The sequence below is a fragment of the Myodes glareolus genome, chromosome 22, assembly GCF_982192425.1.
Source record: "Myodes glareolus chromosome 22, mMyoGla1.1, whole genome shotgun sequence".
Taxonomy (NCBI): domain Eukaryota; kingdom Metazoa; phylum Chordata; class Mammalia; order Rodentia; family Cricetidae; genus Myodes; species Myodes glareolus.
Genome location: NC_142047.1, coordinates 26047814 through 26055765, shown reverse-complemented (window position 1 = coordinate 26055765; position 7952 = coordinate 26047814). Strand labels below are relative to the sequence as shown.

Sequence of the window (7952 nt, the reverse complement as noted above, 5' to 3'; positions counted from 1 at the left end):
ATTCTTCCCTCTTTGAGTCTTATCCCTTTTTCTCATGACTCAGGGCAGCAAAGGAGAGAACAAAGCCATAAAAAGCATCAACAAAGCAATGTACCACGACATTAGTGAAGGGCAGGAATATTCTTCATAAAACTATTTTTTTTATTTTATCTGGACTATTTCTCCAGCCTATCACTGTATATTTTTGTTTGTTTGTTTGTTTGTTTGTTTTTTCACGGACAAAGCCTTGACCTTTATTAAAAAGCTGCATGTTTATTTTGCTTTCTGGCTCTGTGCTTGCGCCTTCAACACTTTCACAATTTTCTGCTCCTCAATAAGGAAAGCCCGCTTGATCCTGTCACGGACACACTTGGCACACATGGAGCCACTATAGGCCCGGCTAACATGCTTCTTTGTCTTACACAATCTCATGAGGACTTTTGGTCTCACAGCACGAACCCCTCGGAGTCGGCCTGGGCATACACCGCATACTGATTTAGGTGCTTTCCCAACCTTCTTGGTGTAAAGGTAAACAATCCTGTTGCCGGGGGTTCGGGACAGCCTAGTTTTGTTGGAGGCTGTGTTGTAGGAAAGCCTACGATGGTATGTCAAACGCTGGACCATTCTGAGTGCCTCTAAGCACCGTCCTCGGAAGAGGAAAAGCTGTATATTTTGACAGGGAATCTTAACACTCGAGAATGGTATCAGAAAGCTGAATCCAAAAAGTATCATTTGCTGTGTGACAATGTACACTGTAAAGGTTTGTCAGTCATATTGGTTTAATAAAACACTGACTGGCCAGTAGCCAAACAGGAGATCCGACTAGGAGAATTCTGGAAAGAGGAAAGGTAGAGATGCAATCACCAGTCAGACACAGCAGAAGCAAGATGAGAATGAATCACTGAGAAAAGGTACCAAACCATGTGGCTAAACATAAATAAGAACTATGGATAAATTTAAGTTATAAGAGCTAGTTAGTAATAAGCCTGAGGAATAGGTCAAACAATTTATAATTAACATAAGCCTCTGTGTGCTCATTTGGGACTAAACGGCTGCAGGCAAAGGCAGGACAGAAACTTCCACTTACAATTGCTGATCTTTACCAGGTATGTAAGTTTGTCTTTATGTCAGTGAATTAATATGACCCTGTCACAAGTTTGAATGTATATTCTACGAATTCTTAGTAAATGAAACCTACCTCTCATTCTCCTTCTGTTGAGTGTTTTAAAAATCAATTAGCTATAGAGCTGGGCAGTAGAGGCATATACCTTTAATCCCAGGACTTGGGAGCCTGAGGTAGGGGGACATCTCAGTTCAAGGCCAGTCTGATCTACAGAGCAAGTTCCAGGACAGCTAGGGCTACACAGAGAAATCCTGCCTCAAAAAGAAAAAAGAATTCAATTACTCATAAAACAAATTACAGATGTCAATATACTTCTTATACATATAAGTGACACAGGTTCAACATTTGTTTATATATCTACAATTGTATACAAACAATTAAACTCGCAAATTTAATAATACAAGCCTCTGTATACATGCACCATAGCTCTGTCAAAGTAAGAAATCACCATCATCCCAGAAGATCTATTATTGCACCCTCCTAGCTGATCACTCTTGTTATCTCACAGAAGTAATGACTAAACTAAATTTTTTCCAATAATTATTTGCTCTATTTGAACAGTTTATACAAATACATATTTACTGTTAAATCATTTGATTTATAGACAGTAAAAATTATAATGATTTATCTCTTACTTTTTTCATTCTTGCTTTCTGAATTACAATCTCTGCCATTGGATGTATAAGCACTCTTATAACTGAAATCCATTTTTGACAAATCGATCATTTTAACATTATGCAATTTAATATTAGTGATTTTTCTGTCTTGAGATCCATACAGAGTATGTATTTTATACCTTCTAGTTTTTAACATGTCAAGCTACTTATTTTATATACAGTTCTTGATTTTTCAATGATGAATAAAATGACTACTTTAGTTGAAATTTCTTAGTCTTAATATTTATTATTACAGTCAAGATGGTTGGTCCTACATATCTATTATTTTGGGATATTTCATGATCTCCTGTTTTGGTCACTGCTGATACCCTTCTGTACCTTTTCTAACTTTTTAAACATTATTGGTTATTTTTAGGATTCTATTTTATGTGTTTGATTTTAAGTATACCCTGTTACACATTGAATGCTTGCACTAAAGATTATCATATACATCATTGACCCTTTAGTCTTCATAAACTAGAATTGTGATAATTCACAAAGTATGAAATATATTTTGTTAATTATATTTTTATATTTATTTGCTCATTCATTAATAGAGTCATTAATTAATCAAATATACTTTGTTAATTAAATATATTTCTTAAATACACAAGATGTTTTACTTCATATAAAATGATAAGAACTCGTATTCAAGAGGGTTGATTTACCTCCATCCCTTATTCTCTCCTTCTCATGTGTGTCAAATCCATACATTACAGAGCTCAAAAGAAAATGCAGTAAATTTTATTTAAATCATACGCAAGTGTTTCAAACTAAAAGAAAAGTCTATTTTCTTTGACTTTTTATACCTATTGTTCTGTTCTTTATTGCTTTCTGAAGATCTTAGCATCATCTAGTATGATTGCCTTTCAAACTGAGAAACCAAATTAGTTATCACATGCAAATTTTTTATTTACTCCCTTTGCTTCTGTGTTCAAAATAACATGTCTTATTCTAATAATTGCATGTTAGATAGTCATGACTCTTCTTCTGTGTCTCTATCATTGTTGGATTAGGTTCTGGGGCAGCAAATAGGATCTTAATATCCATTTCCATGCCTTTTCTAGAATCCTTCCTCTGAGATATCTCCCCCCACCTCTCTCTCTCTGAGATATCTCCCCCCACCCTTCTCTCTCTCTCTCTCTCTCTCTCTCTCTCTCTCTCTCTCTCTCTCTCTCACACACACACACACACACACACACAGAAAGAGAGAGAGAGAGAGAGAGAGAGAGAGAGACGGGGGAGAGACACCTAAGTACAACAGTATCTTAAATGCATCTATATTTATGGCAAAGTAATATGTTTATAAGTATATGTATAGAATATAGTTCACAAATAAAATACATGCCCTCCGAAAATGTATAAAACTGTACTTATGCTACTGAGGAGAGAAACTAAGAAATTGCAAAAAAAAAATTAGATGTTCACATTCCAGCAATTCTGAAACATTGGTTTATCTCTTCCTTACTATGAACATATGTTATTTCCACATAAAATTACTTAAAACTGGGAAGTTCTTTGCCTAACCAAGAGTTTTACCAGTTTCAGTAGATCCTTACTGTAGAAATGTATTGAAGTTCACGAGCTGGAAAGGTAGAGGTGGGAAACTAAAGTGCAGTTTGTCATCTGGAACATGAAGGGCTGACAAAATCAAATAAAAAGGAATGCTCCTGTTGGCTTTTAAAACAACACATTTCTGAGCATCAGGAATATCAAGTTCATCACAAAGCACCCTTAGATACCCCTGAATCATTTAATTTCCATCCAAGAGTGGAAGGATTCCACAGGACTTCTATGTGCTATCATTCCTTCCCATATGTGACCTACTGGGAGTTGTCTGTAATAGAAGACAACAAAACACCTCATGATTCCGCAAAGCCTAGACAAATATTAAGACTAAACAAACTTTGCTGCAACTGGAGTTTTCCTGTGAGTGAAAACAAAAACAAACAGCAAAACAAAAAAACCCAAGGCTCTTGGTGATGGTCTAACATTTCTTCAAATATAATAACTTTATTTTATTATGATTATGATTATTACTGTTTTCAATTTTGAAGAGGCTCAGATTCTGGATTCAAATCCCAAATGTATTATTTACAATTACTTGCTATATGACAAAATACTTAATTTTCCTGTCTTGGTTTCTTTATAGAATACAAAAGATTGCAATCAGTTAAGTTTATGATAAGAATAAAAATGTAAAAGCAACATAATTACTGCCACAGAATATACTTAAGATAAAAAACAGTCATTATTAGTTTTAGTCTTAGAAATAATTTTCTGTTGGAAAACATACACAAGTTTCAAATGAATGTAACTCTCCTATTTTTCTCTCAAGTGTGGAATTGAGCTGGAAAGACAGCTCCATTCTCAATTAGCCGTCTCTGTCTTTCTACACCACCCATAGTTGTAGGGTGTGTAGTGAAGGGCTGGTTACTTGTGAACCTCTTAGTCTAACTGAGAGAGGCCAAATCTGCTTTCCCATTAGTGCTTTGCCTGGTGTCCAAAATCACAGTGTTGTTTGTTCACCAAATGTCTAATAGCTTTGGGAACCACAAATCCTGGTCAGGCCAAATGGCAATATTTCCTTCGACTGTCCATATGAGTAGACTCTTGCATGCCAAGTCATAATACACAAAAATGCGGACCTCATACCAGTTGTCTGATATCATGGAGAAAGGAAACTGTCTTATAGTGAATGTAAATGAACCATTGGATGCCATTTATTGTGCCAGTACCTTTTACATGTGCCATTCCATTTAATCGTCATAAGAATACTTTAAGGCACGAATTATAGCCCATATTGTAAAGCAGAGGCAACCAGTGTTAAGCATGTTAATTTTCATTGCCACACAGATGGTTAGTGTCAGTACAGAGATTCAGACCCATTTTTACATGATGGCCGCATGCTGTATAGTCTTTGTACATATGTGCGTAGAAAGATACAGCTAGTTTGGGGCATGCTCCTTGATATACCCGGAGTATCTTGTGACATAAGAAGTTGCACAGAACATGTATTTTACTTCCTTGTGTAAGGCAAGTGTGATACCCATAGTCTAGGGTGACTTGTATCAGTGTTACCTTCTCTGGCTGTGTTCCCATCAATAAAGCCATCTTTGCAAACAGCAAAATTGAAAATCTTCAGGGATTGGTTTGATGCCTCTAATGCTCAATTTATGATGATAGAAAAACTCACATCAATTAGACCATTTGCAAACGAATGAGCTTACCCAGGTTTAGAAATGTGACTGAGAAACAAATGACACGCAGTTAATAATTAACAGTTCCTTTGCTTATTGACAATTATTTCTTTTCCTCCATGGACACACACTGATTAACCAAAGATCCTTAGTCTGGCTCCAACACAGAGGGCTACATCCCTAGCCAAGTTTCACGGCAACTCTGTAAATAACAATATGTCCCACAGACCAGATTCCTTGCCTGCAGGCACCATTATATCATGTCTTCCAGTCTTGTGCATTGGCAAATGCCCACAGATTCAGAGCTTGGAAGAAACTCAGTTGAAATTGGAAAGAAATTCTGGCATTGCTAAACTGCTACTTCAAACAAAGGAGGAGGTCTGTACAGGAACTACATCTCCAGGTAGCCAAGAAGTCTTCACTACTCTACAGCTTTGGTAAATATTAAGAAGGAACAGGAGAATTTTTCAGCTTCAGAGACAGAGCACAGGCAGACATATGAGAACTCAGCACCCCTACACAGAACCCTGTGCACTTAGCCCTGCTCACACTTGAATGCCATCTCTGGAGAAAGAGGTAATTATAATAGCTAATGAGCTTGGTTACTTTGGGAGTTTATTATTAATATGTGAGCAAGCATTTAGTTCAATCTGGTACACATTCAGATAAAAAGTTTTTGTTTTTCACTGGGGTGGCAAATTCCCTCTGAGCTTTAACAGCCCATGTTTCAAAGTTGTAAGCAATGAGTGTATCTAATTGGACTTGAATTTGAAGGTCTAACATTATTGTGGTTTGAATATATTCTCTACTTGTCTCTTTCCACAGTGGTGCAACTATGTCCTCTGATTTATAATTTTCCTTTCTGAATGGAGGAAGTCATTTTAAAACACTAAGAAGTTTGCAAGGCTCAGGAAGTTACAAGATTCACAGATACCCATCCTGTTGCCCCTAACACTATAAAGAATAATATGAACTGTAGCTCAATAGCTAGGAAAGTCACGGAATTTGACCCTTCTCCATCCTTTGTTTTCAGATCTCTTCTTCTCCCTAAAGATCCCCCCTTTCCCATTTACCTGATCAGGTCTCTTGCACCATGTTAATTTCTGGTATGTTGATCCCTACCCCCCTATCCTGGCAGTGGTCCTGTTTTCCTCTCCTGGCTTCTGGAGTTACTCCAGGCTATGTACTTACATCTGAAGACTTAGAGCTGGGGGTCTCTAATAAGAAAAAAACATGAGATGTTTGTCTTTCTGGGTCTTGGCTACCTCATTCAATATGATCTTTTCTGGTTCCACCACTTTACCTGCAAAGTTAATGATTTCATTTTTCTTTACAGATGAATAAAATTTCAGAGTGTGTATTTACCATATTTTTTATTGTCCACTCATTGGTCGAAGGACATTTAGGTTATTCACATTCCCTAACTATTGTGAACAGGGCAGCAATGAACTGAAAGGAATCTATGGAGTAGGAAACTATTGTGTGATATTTGGGAAAACTTTGTAAAGATGTGACTCTGTTTTACCTTGCTGGCCTCAGGCATCTGAGTAGTTTAATAAAGAGCTGAATGGCCAATAACAAGGCAAGAGAGGATAGGCAAGACTTCTGGACAGAAATAGGAACTCTGGGAAGAAGAGAGGCAGATTGCCAGCAAGACACAAAGGGAGGCAAACCTACACTATGGATGAAAAGTAATAAGCCACATGGCAAAATGTGGATTAATAGAAATTGACTAAGTTATAAGAACTAGTTGGAAACAAGCCCAAACTAAGGCAAAACTTTCAAAATTAATAAGAAATCTCCAAGTTATTACTTAGGGGCTAGCTGTACAAAGAAATTTTGACAAGAAGGTCCAAATACATTTGGGGTCCAATGAGGAAGCCGGCCCACATATCCAAACTTAAAGTCTGAGTAAGCTGAGAAAAGTCTCAGCAATGGATCCCACAGCTCTCTGCACAGGCACAGATCCTTTACAAGGACCACTTGAATGGCACACTACCTGCAGGAGACAAGTTAGAAACACCTGCCACAGCCAGGGCCCAGAAATTTCCAAGACATCGGACAGATAGACAAGACCCACAGGCATGAGGCTCAATTTGCACAGACCCAAAGGGGGTGGAGCCTTCCACCAGTGCTAAGTGAAGCCACCCATGGGTAACCTAGCACCTGCCTAGCCATTTAAGGTTTGGTGCACACAGCAGATGAGAAATGCTTGAAAATGTGCTTAGGAGCTAAAGAAAGGAAAAAAATGGTATAGACAGTCATGAAATAATAAATAGTTTGAAAATGAAGTAAAGTCTTTAAAGAGAGGAAAGTCGTACAAAAATAGTAAGCTACATATGGATGGAAAATACACAGGGCATCTGGACCATGTATGTTGCTTTGTTGATTTTGAATTTTATTTTTGAATGTTAATGAGCAAGGGGTGAACAGTGCTGAGAGACCTTGGTTTGTAGAAAAAAATGATAATTGAACAGTCTATATAATTTAAGGATGTGTTAAGTTTAGAATGGAAGCCAGGAATGTGTTGTGTTAGGGGGGAAAAGTTGTTTTTGTTTCTTCAGGAGATAAGAGGTATAGATATACTCAAAATGAATAAATATCAGATTTGAATAGGGGGGTACATCCTGAAAATCTTTGCTTCAGACATGAAGAAAGAAATCAAGAGAAACTACAAGACAGGCAACATATAAACCAATCCTTCTACATGGGAACTGCTCTGAGATTGGATAAGACATGATAAATCTTGTTGGCTACAGAGTTCTCATGACTTATTAATACATGCCATCCTTTCATATAGTATGGAAGGGGATTTATATTACAATTTGGCTATGCAGTCGAACCAGACTTATAAAGTTGACAGACAACTTTTGTCTGCTCAAACATGAATCAGAGAATCATCTTTAGCTGATTTGTGTACAACACACATTCCACACTTGTGTTAATGAAGATGTGTATGTGTGTGTGTGTATGTGTGTGTGTTACCTTTAAAAG

General features: G+C 37.1%; 1 pseudogene; it reads right to left on the bottom strand.

Annotated features, from left to right (window-relative positions):
- Window positions 1-205: 205 nt before the first annotated feature.
- Window positions 206-635, bottom strand: LOC148118499 (large ribosomal subunit protein eL34 pseudogene; annotated as a pseudogene).
- Window positions 636-7952: the final 7317 nt, after the last annotated feature.